At 45.8% G+C, this 19265-nt stretch overlaps 2 protein-coding genes and 1 pseudogene across 2 annotated transcripts in view; 2 read left to right on the top strand and 1 right to left on the bottom strand.

Moving 5' to 3' along the window:
• LOC143973410 (uncharacterized) overlaps window positions 1-19265 on the bottom strand; it is an 803348-nt gene that overhangs the window by 546648 nt on the left and 237435 nt on the right. The gene's annotated exons all lie outside the window — the stretch shown is intronic.
• Window positions 1-19265, top strand: part of LOC143973409 (uncharacterized) — a 66440-nt gene that overhangs the window by 19322 nt on the left and 27853 nt on the right. The window lies entirely within an intron of this gene.
• Window positions 8764-8882, top strand: LOC143973414 (5S ribosomal RNA; annotated as a pseudogene).

The following is a 19265-nucleotide window of genomic DNA, read 5'->3' as shown; positions in this document are numbered from 1 at the left end:
ATAATAAGCAGCCCCAGGAGGATGTCAGCATAGCACAGGGATGGTGGGAGCCCCTCATAATAAGCAGCCCCAGGAGTAAGTCAGCACAGCACAGGGATGGTGGGAGCCCCTCATAATGAGCATAGCACAGGGATGGGGGGAGTCCCTCATAATAAGCAGCCCCAGGAGGATGTCAGCATAGCACAGGGATGGTGGGAGCCCCTCATAATAAGCAGCCCCAGGAGTAAGTCAGCACAGCACAGGGATGGTGGGAGCCCCTCATAATAAGCATAGCACAGGGATGGTGGGAGTCCCTCATAATAAGCAGCCCCAGGAGGATGTCAGCATAGCACAGGGATGGTGGGAGACCCTCATAATAAGCAGCCCCAGGAGGAAGTCAGCACAGCACAGGGATGGTGGGAGCCCCTCATAATATGCACAGCAGAGGTACAGCCCCAGGAGGATGTCAGCACAGCACAGGAATGGTGGGAGCCCCTCATAATAAGCAGCCCCAGTAGAAATATGACAGGGGGTCTTCTTCCGTCTTCGGGGGTCTTCTCACCGGACTCCTCCGATATCTTCTGCTAGCTCTTTTACTAGCGGAGGAGCCCGGCTTTCTTCTTAGCTGCCGCCCTCTTCTTCCGACTTCGGGGGTCTTGTCCCCCTCTTCGGTTCTTCTTGCTGGGCCACCGCGCCTTCTTCTAGCTCTTTTACAAGCGGTGGCCCTGTCTTCTGTTGCCGCTGTCGCCGTCTTCTGTTCTCTTCTTCTCTTCTGAAGATGTTCCCTCATCGCTGTCTCCGGGCTCAATATGACAGGACACGTGGCGTGCATCCTCCGGGACTGTGACATCATAATGGGCGGGGTCATCATCCGGTGATGTCCCTTTATAAGTCGCTGCACGCAGCGTGTCCTGTCATATTGAGCCCGGAGACAGCGATGAGGCAACATCTCCAGAAGAGAAGAACAGAAGACGGCGACAGAAGACCGGGCCACCACTTGCAAAAGAGCTAGAAGAAGGAGCGGTGGCCTGGCAAGAAGAACTGAAGAGGGGGACAAGACCCCCGAAGAGGGGGACAAGACCCCCTAAGTCGGAAGAAGAGGGCGGCAGCGAAGAAGAAAGCCGGGCTCCTCTGCTAGTAAAAGAGCTAGCAGAAGATAGCGGAGGAGTCCGGCGAGAAGCCCCCGAAGACGGAAGAAGACCCCCGGAGCTGTGCAATAAACTGTTTTAACCCTTGTGTGTTGTGTTTTTTTTTACATTTTTTTCACAGGTGAATGGGTAGGAGTACATTGTACCCCATACTCATTCACATAGGGTGGGAGCAGGGATCCGGGGGCCCCCTTATTAAAGGGGGCTCACGAATTCCAATAAGCCCCCCGCCCGCAGACCCCGACAACCAACGGCCAGGGTTGTTGGGAAGAGGCCCTTGTCCTCATCAACATGGGGACACGATGCTTTGGAGTGGGGGGGCACGCTGCCCCCCTTCCCCAAGGCACCCCCCATGTTGAGGGCACGTGGCCTGGTACGGCTCAGGAGGGGGGGGCGCTCACTCGTCCTCACCCCCTTTCCTGTCCGGCCGGGTAGCGTGCTCAGATAAGGGTCTAATATGGACCTGGGGGGGGACCCCCACGCCGTTTTTTCAGCGTAGGGATTCCCCTTTAAGTCCATACCAGGTGACGGGGCCAGTGACGCTTCCTTCGCTGGTCCCGGCTACCTGGAGCCGCGCTCAAAATGAGCGGACTTTTCTCCGGGTGGGAAAAGTCTGTTCATTTCAAAAGTACGGCGGACTGGCACACACACGGCCGTACTGTCCGCCGAAATGCAAGTCCGGCGGACAGATTGGTGTGCAAAACTCCAATCTTAGTCCGCCGGACTTTTGGGTAAATAAAAAAAAGTCAGCCGGAGCCTATACACGGGCGGACTTTTTCACCGGATTGTTTGATCGTGTGTACGCGGCATTGGTATCTACTTTTGAATAACATATTACTGAAGTTAGCAGAAATGAATGTGTGCCATACAAGGTTCTAAGTTTGTGTGAGGTGATGACGTTCATATTTTAATATACTGTATAAAGTGACAGATGGAGGAACACACACACACACACAGACACACACACACACAGACACACACACTAGGAGAGATGACGCTGACATATTTACACAAAGACACTTTGATAAGTTGGGACAGCTGAATTCTGCCAGAAGTCTAAAGCCTCGTACACACGATCGGACTTCCAGCTGACTTTACTGTGGATTTTGGTCCGAAGGGCATTGAAGGCCGTGAACTTGTTCTGCATACACACGGCACAACATTTTCAGCCAACATTCACCAAACCACGTGGTTTTTCAGCTCTTTACCGCCACACTTTGGGCAAATTCTAGCCAAGATCCTTGCAACCAGATTAAAACACCTAATCTGGCTCATTGTTCACCCAGACCAGACAGGGTTCATTACGGGCCGAGAGGCTAGGGACAACTCCATTAGGGCAATTCACCTCGTCCATTGGGCACGTACCTCTCCTGACCCCCCACTACCTGATCCTGTCCATCGATACACACATGCTAGCTCTCTCGCCTCAAAATAGGCCCTCTCTCGCCTATTTTGTTTGCCTGGTGTTGGAACCATTCATATGCACTGTTTGGCCCTGTACTCAGACCCGAGAGCTCAGGTCAAGATTAATGGCTTCCTCTCCCCGAGATTCTGGATCAGAAACGGCATGAGACAGGGGTGCCCTCTCTCGCCTATTTTGTTTGCCTGGTGTTGGAACCATTCCTATGCACTGTTTGGTTTAACACAGACATCAAAGGATTGACGGTGGGTCATACGGAGCACAAGCTTTCGGTGTATGCCGATGATGTGCTCTTCCACCTAATGGAACCCCTAATCTCCCTGCCTAATCTGATGTGAGAACTCCAACGCTTTGGGACACTTCTTCTTCTTCTTCTTCTTCTTCTTATTATTATTATTATTATTCACAAACTCCCTCACTGGGTCTGATGGGGGTCCGGTATGTATTTGTAAGTTACATATTACACAGTCAGTCTGGTTCAAAAAAGACACAAGTCCATCCAGTTCAACCAATAAATCACACCTCCCAACTTTTTGAGATGGGAATGAGGGAAACCTACTAACAGAAGTATAAAGACATTGGACACACCCCCCGTCACGCCCCTTTAACCGCTTAAGGACCAGCCAGCACAGTTATACTGCAGCAGGTTGACTCCCCTGTGCGAATGGCCGTCATGGTACGTCGGCCACTTTAAGAGCTCTAGGGGATGCGCGGCACGATAACGGAGCAGATGAATGTGGCCGGCCACCACGATGTGCACCAGGCACCCGCAATTGCTCCTGTGAAGAGACTGCCTGTAAACAGACAGATCTCTGTTCTGTCAGGAGAGACGAGACAGATCTGCTGTCCCTAGTAATTAGGAACAGAGATCGTTCTCCTCCTCCAGGCAGCCCCCCCCCCACAGTTAGAAACACTCACTAGGGAACACATTTAACCCCTTGATCGCCCCCTAGTGTTAACCCCTTTCCTGCCAGTGACATTTATACAGTAATTAGTGGCTATTTAGCTCTGATCGCTGTATAAATGTCAATGGTCTCAAATAAGTGTCAAAAGTGTCCGATGTGTCTGCTGCAATGTCACAGTCCCGCTACAAATCGCTGATCACCGCCATTACTTGGAAAAAAAACTAGTAATAAAAATGCCATAAATCTGTCCCCTATTTTGTAGACGCTATAACTTTTGCACTAATTAAACAATATACGCTTATTGCAATTTCTTTACCAAAAATATGTAGAAGAATACATATCAGCTTAAACTGAGGAAGAAATTTGTTTTTTAATACTTTTTTGGGGGTTATTTATTATAGCAAAAAGTAAAATATATACTTTTTTTCTTAATTTTCCGTCTTTTTTTTATTAATAGTGATAAAAAAAAAAAAACACAGAGGTGATCAAATACCACCAAAAGAAAGCTCTTTTCTTTAATCGTACATCACGGGACACAGAGCCATAGTAGTTACTATGTGGGTTATAGTCCACCTTCAGATGCAGGACACTTGCACACCCTAAACAAGAAGTTGCCTCCCTATATAACTCCTCCCACTACTGGGAGTCCTCCGTTTTTTTTGCCAGTGTCTAAGGTGTTGGCCACAATTAAAGATGTGCTGTGCTGAGCCCTTCTGGAGCAATCCTTGCTGGGGCTAGCTATGCAGCCGGATCCATTCAAAGTATCTTTTAGGCCGAATTGAATAGTACCCGTGCCTTGTGCCGGAAGAAACAAGGTTTTGCCTCTAAACGCTTCTCTTTTGAGAGAGCTGGATTCCGGGATTCAGCACTTTTGGTATTAAGGCCATAAAGTATTACTGGTGGGATGCTATTACAGGTCCAGGAATGTGGGTTCCCCGAGGGTCCATGACTCCTGAAGGTTTGTTAACGGAACCCACTGTGAAGGGTGAAGATTGTTGGTTTTAACACAGAAATCCCTGCGGCAGGAAAGGTAAGTGGAGTTTTTCTAAGGAATTTTTAAATTTTCTTATGAAAGGTCTCCTTTAAAGTAAATGCTGTCATGCCTAAGTGTCACCACTGGAGCTGTATGGAGCACGTACCTTCTCATGCTTTACTCAGTCACACTGTGTCACAGAAGCAACAGACTTTTTTTCCTCCGGCTAGCAGGCAGATCTCCAGTAATTTTGGGGGTTTTGCTTCCTCCAGACACTCCCACCTCGGCTGAACTCTTCCCCTCTTCATGAGGCTGAATATAAGGGAGAACTGAAAACGATCGGCAATGACGTTTTTCTTTCACTGCCCCTACTCGGTGGACGCTCTTAGGTCTTCTCCACGCCATCCCTCCCTCACAAGCCGATCCCAGTGGATCGGAGGCCTGTGCTTGCGCGGGAAAACTCTTTTTTTGAAAGAGAGAGGGGAGCAATGTGAGGTGGGGGCAAGGCTTATTATGGCATTGGCATCCTCTAACGCGGTAGTGTGCGATTAAAAAAAACACTCCATTTGTGATGGCTGCAAAATTGTCAGAGAGACATAAGAGCAAAGAGGAGCATCAAAGAGGTTTTGGTGACACAGGCATTTCCTATTTGACACATTTACTATTTGCATCAGGCTGAGCATTAATAGCAGCGGCAGTGCCTGGACTATTTGCTCAAGTGGTGGATGTGATTTCTTCTGGTAGTACCTCTGCTTTGAGCATCGGGCTAAGGTCAGAAGGGGGGTTGAAACACTCCCAAAAAAGAGATAAAAGGGGTCTCCCTCAAGCTCTGGAAAGCTTACTCATGTCTACAAATGGCATCCTCCCCCAGGTATGGTGGCTGGTCAGAGTGAGCATCGGGGCCATGAAATGTTTGCACCTGTTTTCAACACTGCAGCCCCTGTTTATTTTACTAAAAATATATTTTTTCCTCAGCCATGATAGGTTTAAAAAAAAAAGTTTAGTGACTTTAATCGCATCCCAGTATGGGTCAAAATGCGACAGGTTCTCTTCCATTGCCCAAGGCCCTCAAACAGGAACTAGGGGCGGGAGAAGATGAATTTCCTCAGGGGACCATGGTGAGGCTGATGACTCCTCTTCTGAGATGTCAAATGCGGGAGAGTCCGCTGTTTCAATCTCTTTTCAATTTCTTGCTGAATGGTCTGCTCCACATTTATGTACCCTTAACTGAGTGTTTGGGTTCGCTAAAGCCTCCTCAAGCTGCGCATGCCTTTCCTGTCCATTCATTGCTGGAAAAGATTTTTTGTATCTGAGAGGATCACCCAGATAAACATTATTTTCCCTCCTAAAAAGTTTTCACACTTTATCCTATGGTGGAGGAAATTCACTAAGTAGGGTATACCAGCAACCCTGATGAGTTTACTTCCTCTTTCATTCCCTGCAAAGGCAAAGCATAATGGACTACTATGCATCACATAGTAGTTAATTATGTGTCACTTACCTGACACAGGAGCCAGCAATGTCAACACTGTCCCCTGTAGTCCGGCACATCCATCTTCTCGGTGGGGTCTCGCTGCTCCGCCGCTGTCATTCGGCGAAGCCGCGATGACGTCACTCCCGCGCATGCGCACGGGAGAAGACACGCACGGCATCTTCGTTGTTGACGGTGCCGCATGCACCGTAGATAACGGTGCCTGTCTTTCGGCAAATATCTCCTAAACGTGTAGGTCTAGGAGATATTTCTTGGACCTACAGGTAAGCCTTAATCTAGGCTTACCTGTAGGTCAAAGTGTGTTGTAAGGGTTTACAACCACTGTAACGCTGCTATATCCTCTGTGAATAAGAATTTGACTTTTCTGGCAGACAATACTCAAATACTTAGAGATCCAACAGATAAAAATTTGTAATTCCTATTAAAAGATTAAAAAAAACACTTTTCTCTGACAGATTGAGTGTCTCAGCCTGACAGTAATTGCTTAATCGTTCAGAGACCAGTTTAAGCAGGTGTTCAAGGTTATCCTGCTCAGCAGGCCCAGGATCTGGCAGCTTTATGTTTGCAATAGTTGCTTTGAGAGATTCTATGCTTCAGGCCTTGCGCCCTTTTCTAAGCATCATGACAAAAGTCTTCCTTTTGCGGTGAAAAAGGTATTTGGGGATGTTTTGGATAATACATCCAAAGAAATTCTAGTGGAAATTGTACCCCTTTTGCCATTTAAGAAAAGGAGTAAATGTGTTTTTGTATTTAAAGCTCCTTCTTCTGTGCCAGGGTCATCAGCCTCCAGGCAATCACGACGGCTTCCACCGTCAGGTTCAAAAGGTAATCTTAGGGTTAAAGGGGTTGTAAAGAGAATTTCTTTTTAAAATAACAAACATGTTATACACCTCCACTGTGCAGCTCGTTTTTCACAGAGTGGCCCCAAACCTGGTTTTCTGGGGTCCCTCGACGGCTGTCCCTGATTCCCCCCACAAGTACTTCTCACGTTCATGCGAGCGCCCTCGCATGGTGAGAAGCACTTGTGGGCATGCTTCTGTGATACAGCCGGCAGCCATAGCCGCTCACTGTATCATTCGGGCCCGCCCCCCGACACGCCACCTCATTGGATGTGATTGACAGCAGCGCAAGCCAGTGGCTGCGCTGCTTTAAATCCATCCACTACGGCTAGGCTGAGTGGCGAAGAGGATTTTGGAGGCGAGTGCGGGACTTTCGAGGGGTCAGGTAAGTAAAAAAGGGGGGCTGGGGGGGCTAGCACTGTCAGATGTTTTTTCACCTTAATGCATAGAATGCATTAAGGTGAAAATTGTTTTACCTTTACAACCCCTTTAACCCCAGGGACAAAAGAGATATTGGGGAGGAAACCTACAAGATGCTGAAGCCCCCTTATGAGGAGGCGCCCCACTCGCTCAATCTGGGAATTCTTCTGCAGTTCTCAAGGATCTGGCAGGAAGAGTGTCAAGACATATGGGACTTCCTCAATAGCGCCAAGGTACAAACTGAAGTTCCAAGAGTTCCCATCTCCTCGTTTTCTCAAATCAAAAGTTCCTAAGGATCCAGAGAAAAAGAAGTCTTTCTCAAGCATTGGACCATCTTTTGGCAAAAAGTGATCATGGTGATCCCCATGTAAGAGCAGAAGTTGGGATTTGGTCCAAACCTCTTTCAAAAATCAAAATTCAATTCCTGAATATAACCACTCTTTTTTGCCTGGAGTCAATCCAATCAGTAATCTCCATCCTACAAGGAGGAGAACTTCTGGTGTCAATCGTCATCAAAGAGACATACCTTCATATGCCTATTTCCTCTCTCACTAGTAATATCTACTTTTCAAGGTGGAAAACCTTCATTTTCAGGGTGTAGCTCTGCTTTTCGGTCTAGCTACTGTACCTTGAGTGTTTACAGAGGTCTGACCCCTCTGCTAGCCAGATTAAGGGCTCAAGGTTTAAAGTGGAGGGCCACCCTGAAAAAAAATCCATTTAAAATTAGAAAAAAATCAGAAAAAAAAAATGATTTTTTTTTAACTTACCAGAAATGCCTATTGCTAGGCACATCATCCTAATCTGCCTCTTCCACCTCTGCGGAGATCTTCTGGTCTTCTTTCCTCCGTGTGGGGTCTTCTGGGTAATGGGTCACGCTGTGTTCTGGGAACTGTGTGTTCCAGAACACAGCGCGCCCCATTCACAAAGCGCTGCGTGACTCGCGCATGCGCAGTAGGAAATGGGCAGTGAAGCCGCAAGGCTCCACTGCCTGTTTCCTTTAGCCAAAATGGCGGCGCCAGGACCCGAGACCGAGGGAAGGGTCGGCCTCGGGCGGCCTACATCACGGGCGCCCTGAACAGGTAAGTCTGCTTATTAAAAGTCAGCAGCTACAGTGTTTGCAGCTGCTGACTTTTACATTTTTTTTTAAACCGGCCCTCCTCTTTAACAATTATGGTTTAACTAGACGATCTGTTCTTCATAGACCAGTCAATAGCCCACTTAGACCAAAGTATGGCCACCACATTAAACTACTGTACCTGAAATATCTAGGTCGGATTCTCAACCTAGAAGAAATATTTTTTATAAAGCATGAAGAAGGCTAAAATACTTGGGTCTGATCATAGATATACCCAGAAAAGGGTATTCTTGCCCCAGACAAAGATCAGCGCATTAAAGGAACTGATTCAGGTGGTCGAAGCAAGGTGAATTCTTCTATTCAGCTTTTCGTGAGGTTTTTGGGAAAGATGGGGGGCTTCATTCGAGGCCGTTCTTTATGCTCAGTTTCATTTAAGACTGCTGCAAAACAGAATCCTATCGGCTTGCAACAAAGGGTTCAAGCTCTAGATTCCCAATGTGTGGGATTCCCAAGCCTACGGTCACATCACCCTGAAAGTGCCCAATCTTGTCAGATCTTGGAGGCTAAGCAGGGTCAGGCCTGGTTAGTGCCTGGATGGGAGACCACCTGGAAATACCAGGTGCTGTAGGCTGGGTGCACTGGAGCCTCAGTTTATGGTTGATAACTAGGAATGAGCTTTATGTTTGGGTTGAACATGAGTTCGGCTCAATTATTGGCTGTTCACCATTCGCCAAATAGCGAACAATTTGTGATCGCGGCAAACAGCCTTTAAAAGTCTATGGGAGAAATCAAAAGTGCTAATTTTAAAGGTTAATATGCAAGGTATTGTCATAAAAAGTATTAGGGGACCCGGGTCCTGCCCCAGGGGACATGTATCAATACAAAAAAAGTTTTGGGGGGCGTGGCTACCGTGCTGCTGTATGGACGCGTGAGAAGGTAGCTCCTCTACACCGAGAGCAATACTCACACTCCGGAGTGCTCCTACGATCCCAAACTGGCATCCATCGACGGCATATCTCCTCTTTATCCAGTTGAGATGACTCGTAAGCGCAAGAACCTACCACAACTGAAGAAGTTAACGCAATTCTTCCCGCGGAACCCTCGAGGCCTTCTCCAAGATGGCGCCGATGGCGCCTCGCCTTCAGCCTCCAGCAGCTCCGGCTCGGAAGCTCCAAGCCCAGATCATTGATCGCCACGTGGGTCCCCAGGAATGTCTACCCCGCTCTCCCTCAGTCCAGCGAAATCCAAGCAGCGGATGATGGACAACCCTGGCACGGAACAGGTTAGTGGAGAGGGGGATCAGTTGGAGGACACCAGGGAAATTTCGGACACCATAGATACATTCCCCACCTCTAATCAGCCAGTGTCCGACACTACACTAAAAGATATGCTGATCTCCCTGCGTAGCACACTACATGCGAGGGTTTAAATCAGATATCAATGCAGTAGGTGCACGGATCGACCATGTGGAAAACAAAATGGGCGAATTTGCAGCTACCATTAATTCAGTAGTGGATGCCCAGAACGACCAGACAGAGGAGGTGGCGTGGTTACAGGCAAAAGTCGCAGATTTGGAAGATAGGTCCCGACGCAACAACATTAAATTGAGGGGAGTCCCGGAGTTAATACTACCAGCGCAACTACTCCAATATGCCCAAGAGCTGTTGGGCGCCTTTTTGCCGGACCTGCCTGCCTCAGAACTGGCGATTGATAGAATCCATCGCCTCCCAAAGCCATCGCACCTCCCGGATAACATTCCGAGGGACGTATTGATGAGAGTACACTTCTTCCAGGTCAAGGAGAAATTCACTTTCGCCTTCAGATCCAACAAACAACCCCCGGAACGCTACGCTAACCTTCAAGTTTTCGCAGACTTGTCGCAACACACCATGCAGAGGAGGAAAGCCTTGCTCCCCATCACCAAGGCGCTTCGCAACCATGCCATTGTTTACAGATGGGGCTTTCCGTGTAAGCTTAGCATTTCCAGGGAGGGCCATACGACAGTAATTGCTAACTTGGAAGATGGTCTAGAGCTACTCAAACAATGGAACATTCTTCCCTCGCAGAATGACATCACTCCAGAACCTCTGTCAAAGATCTCATCACCGGACAACTGGCAAGTGGTGTCTCGCAAGAAGAAGAGTTTGAATAGCAATTATTGAGCTATCCGGACTCTTTGTTTAACATCCGCTATTCTCAATAATGTTGCTCTCGGTACCAGCGGATATAAGTGAACGTTGTTGTTCCCCCCCCTGTTATTTGACAGGCAGGTTCACTGCCTACAGATTCCAAGTTGAATTGTTTCTTTTTACCTATGTGGCTTATGCCTACGCTCTGGATCTCTAACCACTTTTTTATTTATACTTTTTTTTTTTCTTTTTCTTCCTCTGATTTCCCCCATCCCTGGATCCTTCCCTCTTTCCTCATGAGATGGACTTTGTGGCACTTTAGCTGTGTCGGTCGGAGGTGTGGAATCAGATTGACCTGGACGTCCATGCTTCTGCAAAGCTATTCTATGGATCGGAAAGGTATGCGGACTAACTTACTCAATACACTCCTGGACTTTCAATGTTTAAGTTAATTTCCTTTAATGTGCATGGCTTAAACCACCTGGCTAAGAGGGCATCTGTATGGAAGGAAGCTCAGAAACTGCGGGCAGATGTACTCTGCTTACAGGAATCGCACTTCTTAGCTAACGACCCTCCGCCCTTCCGCAACAAGAATTTTCCTCATCTTTTTTTTTCATCCGCCTCACAAAAGCGTAAAGGTGTTGTGATCGCTATTAGAGATTCAATTGATATTCTCACACTAACGGACCCTGAGGGTAGATATATAATATTGGTGGGTTCGCTTAACAACAAGATCTACACCATTGTAAACCTTTACGCTCCTAACTCCCACCAGCTCAGGTCTCTCAAGAGACTGCTCACAAAAATCAAAGAAGTGCGACAAGGAGCCCGAGTAATGTGTGGAGACTATAACATAACAGTGGATTTCCAAATAGACACAACCACTAGTTCCCGCAGACCTCTTCCATCTCTCCAACGCTTGCTCCAAGAAGAAGGACTATATGACGTCTGGAGGTGTCAGCATTCTACTGAAAGGGATTATTCATTTCATTCCTCTAGACATAATACGTATTCAAGAATTGATATGATCCTGGTAGATAGACTCTTGTTGCAGGCAGTGTCCTCCTCCGCCATTCATGGTATCTCTTGGTCGGATCATGCCCCCGTTTCGGCAGTAGTGGCGGAGGGGAACACTCATAATGTTTCTGGAATCTGGAGGGCGAGTGTTGGTGTATTTAGTTCACAAGAACAAATGTTAGAGGTCACTAGGAGCCTTAAAGAGTTTTTTGTGACCAACATTGGCTCGGTTACCGACCCAATGACTCTTTGGTGTGCACATAAAGCTTTTATAAGGGGTATCTTGCTGCAAGCCAATGCAAGACTTAAAAAACAGAGATCCCTCAGGATAGACCGACTCCTAACTGATATTGACTCATTAGATAATCAGAATAAGATAAATCCCTGCCCTACGACGGCTCACAGACTGGATGCTCTTCGTTCTGAGCTCAGACTTCTGCTTCTAGAAGACCACAATAGACTCGTCCATTATCTAAAATTGACTCATTATTCGGTGGGAAACAGAGCAGGTAAATCTTTAGCCCAACGCTTGAGAGAACAAAAGGCTAGAACCACTATTCCATATTTAATTAATCCCTCGGATAGAAGTAAAGTATACAACCCTAAGGATATTGCTGATTCTTTTGCCAGATACTACTCCTCGCTATTAGACATGTGCAGAGTAAAATATTTCGTTTCGGAATTTCGTTTTCGTCTGAAAACTTAATTTATTTAGTTACTCCCGAAATTAGTTTTTATTTATTTTGTTTTTCGTTCAAAAATTGCATTCGTCCGAAAATCCACATGAATTACGGTCGAATCTGTCTTTGAAGGCTTATGGTGTCTGTCTAATGTATAAAGAAGATTCCACGGAGCTAGTATATAGCATACTTTAGAACCCTATTAAAGTCTATGGGACTCCAACATTCAAAATCTAAAGTGCTAATTTTAAAGGCTAATTTGCAAGTTACTGTCCTAAAAAGTGTTTGGGGACCCGGGTCCTGCCCCAGGGGACATGTATCAATTAAAAAAAAAAAGTTTTAAAACGGCCGTTTTTTCGGGAGCAGTGATTTTAATAATGATTAAAGTGAAACAATAAAAGTGTAATATTCCTTTAAATTTCGTAGGGGGGGGGGGGTATCTATAGTATGCCTGTGAAGGGGCGCATGTTTCCCGTGCTTAGAACTGTCCCTGCACAAAGTGTCATTTATGCAGGAAAAAAAGTCCTTCAAAATCACTCGCAGCTATTATGAATTGTCGGCTCCGTAATACAGAGAACACTCATTGAAAGTCATTGATAAAAAAATAAATAAATAAATTAAAAAAAAAGCGTGGGGGTCCCCCAAATTCAATTACCAGGCCCTTCAGGTCTGGTATGGATATTAAGGGGAACCCTGCCTCAAATTTAAGAAAAAATTTGACGTGGGGTTCCCCCTAAATATCCATAACCAGACCCTTCAGGTCTGGTATGGATATTAAGGGGAACCCCGCGTCAAATTTAAAAAAAATTGACGTGGGGTTCCCCCTAAAAATCCATACCAGACCCTTTATCCGAGCACGCAACCTGGCAGGCCGCAGGAAAAGAGGGGGGACGAGAGAGCGGCCCCCCTCCCTCCTGAACCGTACCAGGCCACATGCCCTCAACATTGGGAGGATGCTTTGGGGGTCTGTGACCCCTCAAAGCACCTTGTCCCCATGTTGATGAGGACAAGGGCCTCATCCCCACAACCCTGGCCGGTGGTTGTGGAGGTCTGCGGGTGGGGGGCTTATCAGAATCTGGAAGCCCCCTTTAACAAGGGGACCCCCATATCCCGGCCCCCCCCTGTTTGAAATGGTAAGGGGGTACAAATGTACCCCTACCATTTCACAAAGAAAGTGTAAAAAATGGTTAAATAAAACAAACACACTTTTGAAAAATTCCTTTATTAAAAATAAAAAAATTAAAAAAAGATTCCAGCGGCGGTAATCCACTCTTGCTATCCAGCGACGGACGGTCATCTCTCCAGCGATGGCTCATCTCATCCAGCGCAGCGATCCATCCTTCTTCTGTCTCCGTGGAGGAGACACTGCAAGGATTCCGGCGGCTGACGTTTCTTATATACGGAGGGCGGGGCCACCCGTCACCTGACCCCGCCCCCCTCTGCTGCAAGGGGAAACCCGGGGTTCCCTGTGACGTATGGGTGACCCCATACCCCTCTGATGTAACACAGACAGGTTTCCGTTACATCAGAGGGGGCGGGGTCACCCATAAGTCATGGGGAACCCCGGGTTTCCCCTTGCGTCAGAGGGGGGCGGGGTCGGGTGACGGGTGGCCCCGCCCTCCGTATATAAGAAACGTCAGCCGCCGGAATCCTTGCAGTGTCTCCTCCACGGAGACAGAAGAAGGATGGATCGCTGCGCTGGATGAGATGAGCCATCGCTGGAGAGATGACCGTCCGTCGCTGGATAGCAAGAGTGGATTACCGCCGCTGGAATCTTTTTTTAATTTTTTTATTTTTAATAAAGGAATTTTTCAAAAGTGTGTTTGTTTTATTTAACCATTTTTTACACTTTCTTTGTGAAATGGTAGGGGTACTTTTGTACCCCCTTACCATTTCAAACAGGGGGGAGGCTGGGATCTGGGGGTCCCCTTGTTAAAGGGGGCTTCCAGATTCTGATAAGCCCCCCGCCCGCAGACCTCCACAACCACCGGCCAGGGTTGTGGGGATGAGGCCCTTGTCCTCATCAACATGGGGACAAGGTGCTTTGAGGGGTCACAGACCCCAAAAGCATCCTCCCAATGTTGAGGGCATGTGGCCTGGTACGGTTCAGGAGGGAGGGGGGCCGCTCTCTCGTCCCCCCCTCTTTTCCTGCGGCCTGCCAGGTTGCGTGCTCGGATAAAGGGTCTGGTATGGATTTTTAGGGGGAACCCCACGTCAATTTTTTTTAAATTTGACGCGGGGTTCCCCTTAATATCCATACCAGACCTGGAGGGTCTGGTTATGGATATTTAGGGGGAACCCCACGTCGATTTTTTTCTTAAATTTGAGGCAGGGTTCCCCTTAATATCCATACCAGACCTGAAGGGCCTGGTAATTGAATTTGGGGGACCCCCACGCTTTTTTTTTTTTTTATTTATTTTTTTTTTTATCAATGACTTTCAATGAGTGTTCTCTGTATTACGGAGCCGACAATTCATAATAGCTGCGAGTGATTTTAAAGGACTTTTTTTCCTGCATAAATGACACTTTGTGCAGGGACAGTTCTAAGCACGGGAAACATGCGCCCCTTCACAGGCATACTATAGACACCCCCCAGGTACGAAATTTAAAGGAATATTACACTTTTATTGTTTCACTTTAATCATTATTAAAATCACTGCTCCCGAAAAAACGGCCGTTTTTAAAACTTTTTTTTGCATTGATACATGTCCCCTGGGGCAGGACCCGGGTCCCCAAACACTTTTTAGGACAGTAACTTGCAGAATCTTTTCTCTCTGTCAAATCTTTTTTCTCTGTGGAATATTTTCTCTATATAATCTTGGACTAATAGAGGTAAGGTTAGGCACATTCGACCACAGGTTCTATAGACAGATTGTTATTGTCAGAGTCATGTCGAATCTCCTATTCTATATCGAACTGTTATAACAATGAAAATGAAAATAAAGCATTTATTTATGTCGGATCTTTCGTTTTTCGGATTTTGTGCTTTCGTTATCGTTTGTCAAAACGAAAACGAAAATAGCTGAAATTCGGACGAAAATGCATTCGGAAGAAAACGAATGCACATGTCTACTCGCTATATAATATCAAAGCAGACCCCAATACCTCTCAACCAAAAGAGGCGGACATTGCTGCCTTTTTGGACAGTGTCTCACTTCCCAGACTTTCTATGGAGCAACTTTCCACATTAAATGCCCCTATTTCTCAGACGGAAATTCAAAAAGCTATTAGAACATTACCGTCGGGCAAATCTCCAGGCCCTGATGGCCTTCCTGGCGAATATTATTCAAAATTTAGTGACATCTTAACCCCGACGCTACAAGAAATCTACTCACAAGCGGCCACTACCTCCTCCTTCCCTCCGGAGATGTTAGGTGCATATGTTGTCACCATTCCTAAACCAGGGAAACCCCCAGATATCCCAGCCAATTTCCGTCCAATATCGCTTCTCAATACAGATGTAAAGGTTTATGCTAAAATTCTGGCCCAGAGACTGCTGCCCATTTTACCAACCCTTATAAGCCCTGACCAAACAGAATTTACAGTGGGAAGACAAGCTTCCGACGCAACTAGGCGGGTGATTGATGTTGTGTGCCATGCGAGGACCTGTCGGACGCCTTCTCTGCTCCTCTCTTTTGATGCGGAGAAGGCGTTTGACAGGATACATTGGGGATATATGAACTGTGTTCTCTGCAAATTCGGATTTCAAGGCCCTATCATATCTGCAATCTTAGCCCTTTACTCTACCCCTTCTGCAAAAGTATATACTTCTAGCATCCTATCCCAATCTTTTACTATCACGAATGGTACGCGGCAGGGATGCCCACTGTCCCCCTCCATATTCAACTTACTGATAGAACCCCTAGCTGAAAAAATTCGATCTCACCCAAACATCCATGGTTTTACTTTCAGAGGCAAACAGCACAAAATAAATCTATTCGCGGACGATATAATCTTGTTTCTTACATACCCAACACTTTATCACACGCCCACCACATTCTGGAACAATTTAGTAATGTCTCCTATTATAAAGTTAATAATACTAAATCTCTTATCCTTCCTCTTGATATCCCAGTGCAACTAATACTTAACTTGCAAAAGTCCTTCCCGTACTCTTGGAAAAAAGACAGCATAACGAATTTGGGCCTACAGATCACAGCAGACCCTAATAAACTAGCTGATGCTAACTTACTCCTTACTACTCCAAAAACTAAACTCCGAGACCAAACGCATCTCCAAAACTGAACTAACGTGGTCGGGCCGCTTGGCCTCTTTTAAAATGTTATTACTTCCACAGATTCTTTATGTATTTCGTACGCTACCCATACCTATTAAACCCATGTATCTTAGGCTACTTAACTCTCTCCTAAATGGATATATTTGGCAAAATAAGAAGCCTAGATGCGCTAAGGGTCTATTAGTGAAACACACAAAGGTAGGGGGCATGGGTTATGTGGAACTACAAGATTATTTTATGGCAGCTGTGCTCTCCCAACTCAACACTTGGTTCGACAAACAAGCTTTTGTCCCTTGGAGAGACATCGAACAGTCTATGTCCCCGACGGACGACCTTCCTTCCTTGTTTTGACTTGACCGTCTGAGGCCCTTTAACTTGAGACAACTACCGCTGATGATTCAAGCCTCTCTTTGGGGATGGAGGGCCCTCGGACGGATCGGCCATTCGGAAGGAGGAAGGGTTGATGTCCCCATACCTATCGACCTAATCACCAAGGCTATCCCTGGACTAGTTCTTCAGACCTGGAAACTCAAAGGTATTACCCTTCTCTCGGACCTGTTGCATGACAAACATGTCAAAGACTTCAAAACACTCCAAAATGAATACGGTTTAGAAGTGGGTGAACTGTTTAAATATGGTCAGGTATCCCATTTTCTACGTTCCCTACCCACAACCCGAATTTACCTACAGGAGGCTGTTTGGAGGTTCTACACGAACAAACTTAAGCTAGCAAAAGGAGTTTCATTTTTCTACGGCCTCTTCCGGCACAAAAATGTATTTACTAAATCCTCCCCATATTTAAAATGGGAAGGAGGCTTGGGAAAGGTATACACATCAAAACAATGGTACCAAGCTCTCAACTCAATCTACAGAGCATCTCGCTGTGTTAACCATTGGGAATTGTCCCAAAAAATATCCTTGAGATGGTACCTTACCCCATATAGACTATCTAAATTTTCCAGAGGGAATTCCAATTTGTGCTGGAGGGGCTGTGGAGAAGTGGGCTCACTCAAACATATTTTTTGGTCGTGTAGACATTTGACCAGTTTCTGGAACAGTGTATTCAGAATGATTACCTCCCTTACGGGAATTATTTCCCAGCCTGACCCAGGGCTAGCTATACTGAATTTGGGTATTGAGAAATATCCCCCTCAATATAGAACAGTGGTGACACATGTCTTACTAGCCGCCAGATCACTCATAACTCAGAAATGGAAAACAGATCTAGTTCCTAACCTCTCTGATGTAATTACTGTTGTGAAAACCAATTGTATATATGAAACCTCACTACTTTCTAGGCTAAGTAATGGTATGAAGCGTGTGGAAGTCTGGAAAATATGGAAAGTTAAATATCACTAACTTGCTTCTACACTCCTAATATCTTGAAAACCTCAGGTCCATCTCAACCCCCCCCCCCCCCCCCTTGCCCTTACCATGCCTTCCCCTCTCCCCGTTCTTTTGATTACCACCCTATCTATCGCCTTCTCCCCTTCTTGATATCTCTGCCCTTCTTTTGGTTCTCCTTTCCCTTCCGTTCTTGGCTCCTTACAATCCCAATCTGTACTATCTATACTTTCATGCCGTAAGAAATCTTGCGTATGTTAAAGGGGTTCAGTTATAAATTTTATCATAATAACCTAGGTTCTAGGTGCTTAGGTGAATACTGTGTGGCTACATCAATACGTTCCTTTTCTATACATGACTTAACATTTATGAAGATGCATATGCTACTACACTATTGTAACTCCTTTCATATACATGATGTATATAAATGTCTATTTTCTTTGTTTGTGAAAATCTCTAATAAAAACTAATTTGAAAAAAAAAAAAAAAAAATACAAAAAAAGGTTTAAAAACTGAAGTTTTTTTTTGGGAGCAGTGATTTTAATAATGCTTAAAGGGGTTGTAAAGCTTTGTTTTATTTTTATTTTCTAAATAGGTTCCTTTAAGCTAGTGCATTGTTGGGTCACTTACCTTTTCCTTCAATTTCCCTTCTAAATGTTTTTTTCTTTGAATTTATCACTTCCGGTTTCTCCTCAGTAAACTTGACACCATCATCCGAGCGGTGTCTGGTCAGCCAGAACAGCTTACTGAACAGCTTACTGAGGAAGAACAGGAAGTGAGAAATTCAGACAAAGAAAACAAAGAAAAAAAAAAACATTTAGAAGGGAAAACTAAGGGAAAGGTAAGTGAACCAACAATGCACTAGCTTAAAGGAACCTATTAAGAAAATAAAAAACAAACCTTTACAACCCCTTTAAGTGAAACAATAAAAGTGAAATTTTCCTTTAAATTTCATACCTGGGGGGTGTGTATAGTATGCCTGTAAAGGGGCGCATGTTTCCCATGTTTAGAACCGTTAGAGAGCAAAATTACATTTCTAAAGGAAAAAAAATGGAAAATTGTATACTCACCTTTCCGTAATTTTCCTTTCCTGACGCATCTTCATGGCAGCACACACTGGGTTGTGACTCCGCCCCCACAACCTGACAGGATTGGATTAACTATAAATTTGAAGGGGAGACACCCTGCTGCATTCTCTGTAAATATCATCACAAAAGAAACAGGGAGGGCAACTGTGTGCTGCCATGAAGATGCGTCAGGAAAGGAAAATTACGGAAAGGTGAGTATACAATTTTCCATTTTCCTGACGCCTTCATGGCAGCACACACTGGGAAATAACTCGCCAGTTGGGTGGGTGCAAGTAAAATAATATTTATTCCTTATAATGCTGAAGAATTGGCTCTAATGACGGATCTGCCGAAGTCGGCCATGGATAAATGAGCAGAATCCACCTTGTAGTGGGAAATAAAGGTATTCCTGGAGGACCACGTTGCTGCCCTGCATATTGTCTCTGGTGAGACCCTGCAATACGCTTCCCAAGAGGTAGCCACTGCCCTAGTTGAATGAGCCCTGATATCTTCAAGAATCGCTGTATGCTGGGTGGAGTA

The sequence above is a fragment of the Lithobates pipiens genome, unplaced genomic scaffold, assembly GCF_037356315.1.
Source record: "Lithobates pipiens isolate NorthernLeopardFrog02 unplaced genomic scaffold, aLitPip1_a1.2 Scaffold_80, whole genome shotgun sequence".
In the NCBI taxonomy this organism is placed as follows: domain Eukaryota; kingdom Metazoa; phylum Chordata; class Amphibia; order Anura; family Ranidae; genus Lithobates; species Lithobates pipiens.
This window is presented reverse-complemented; position numbering and strand designations above follow the sequence as displayed.